Source organism: Anguilla rostrata, chromosome 5, assembly GCF_018555375.3.
Source record: "Anguilla rostrata isolate EN2019 chromosome 5, ASM1855537v3, whole genome shotgun sequence".
NCBI lineage: Eukaryota > Metazoa > Chordata > Actinopteri > Anguilliformes > Anguillidae > Anguilla > Anguilla rostrata.
The window spans coordinates 55898844-55900290 of NC_057937.1; the positions used below are offsets into that span (position 1 = coordinate 55898844).

General features: G+C 43.7%; 1 protein-coding gene across 2 annotated transcripts in view; it reads left to right on the forward strand.

Moving 5' to 3' along the window:
• Positions 1-1447, forward strand: part of LOC135255737 (E3 ubiquitin-protein ligase RNF166) — a 25714-nt gene extending 24267 nt beyond the window's left edge. For both annotated transcript variants that reach the window (XM_064337281.1, XM_064337283.1), the window contains exon 6: positions 1-1447. This exon is cut by the window's left edge and continues 3534 nt beyond it. The gene's annotated coding sequence lies outside the window, so the exon portion shown is untranslated.

Below are 1447 nucleotides of genomic sequence, written 5' to 3' on the forward strand. Positions count from 1 at the left end.
TTTCTGTATTGCTATTTGCCTGTGTTTACATTCACACAGGCTAGGAATAAGCCAGTTAAACAGTTTCTTTTATGTTCTCACGATTTAAAAAAATAAAAATAAATAAAACAAGGATATTTATATTGTTGGAATTGGGCCTGAGATGAAAAATTGGACAGAAAGCAAAGAATTTTGCTTGGAAAAAACACATCTTTTGCTACCTGAACTGTGAAATCGAGTAACCTAAATTCAATTCCTCATTTCTTTTTACTGCCTCTTAGTAATTATGCTATTCTGTAAATGTTTATGATATCATACTCCTGAGTGATATTAATGTGCACAGCTGTATTATTATATAAATTGTAGCTTTTTATTTCTTACTTTTGATATTGTACTCCATACTTTTATGTACTTATTACCTTCGTAAATGATCCCAAGACACCACCCCCAAGCTGGCGAAGTTTTGAGTTCAAATCCATGTAATACTTCTCTTTGCCAGCAGGTTGTGCTGTAGTTACTGAAAATGAACTGAACACGTTCGTTTGCGCGGTATTCCCGTGCTGGGGGAAAATGCTTTCTGCATGAGACTTAAGCGCAGCTGGACCAAGGAATTCACGTCACATTTCAGTGTATGAGGGGCTGGGAGAGGCATGCGCTCTTACGGGGATGTAATCAGTGTTTTAGATATGAAGAACAGCCATGCATGTCACGGAAAAGCTAGTGGAATAGCTTTTAAAAAACTTTTTTTTTTTTTTTTTTTTTTTTTGAGATTTCAAATGATTTTGTTCTGAATTGCGGCTTAGGACTTAAAAAAAAAAAAAAAAAAATGCTGCCAATGGAATCAGGGGGAAGTGTGCCAGCCATGCCCAGGCCACCGTTAACCGCAGTCAAAAGGTCAGAAGGGCTCCCCCCCCCCCACCCCACCCCACCCCACATGACAGTCTTCCCACCAACATTCTCCCACGTTTTGGCTCGGAATGGCAGTGCCATCCAGTCGGGGGGGGGGGGGGTTTGGGGCTGGGCGGTCTGAAGTGGCAAACATCCGAAGGTGTCGGTGATCGAGGGCCAGTGGCGCACTGTCAGGGCACACGCCATCCGTGGGCAACCACAACACCTCGAACCCCCCCCCCCCCCCCCTTCCAGCCACATGGACTTACTTTTCGTTTCACCTGTCGCCGTGGGAGACGGATGTCGGTGTAGCACTGTGCTTGGAGGGGCCACGGAAACCCTGATGCTGGAGACCCCCCCGCCCCCCCGCCTCTTCCTCCTCTCCCGACCCTGTGACGCTGTGGATGGAGCCCTGTGATTTATGCATTCATAAATAAAAACAATAACTGCAATGATGATAACAATAAATATGGATATTGAAGCTACACTGTTTGAGGTCCAATAAGACTTTTCTTATGTATTTGTAGCAGTTTATACATATCTTTTTTTTCTTCCTTCAATAAACACTGACTCATCCCAA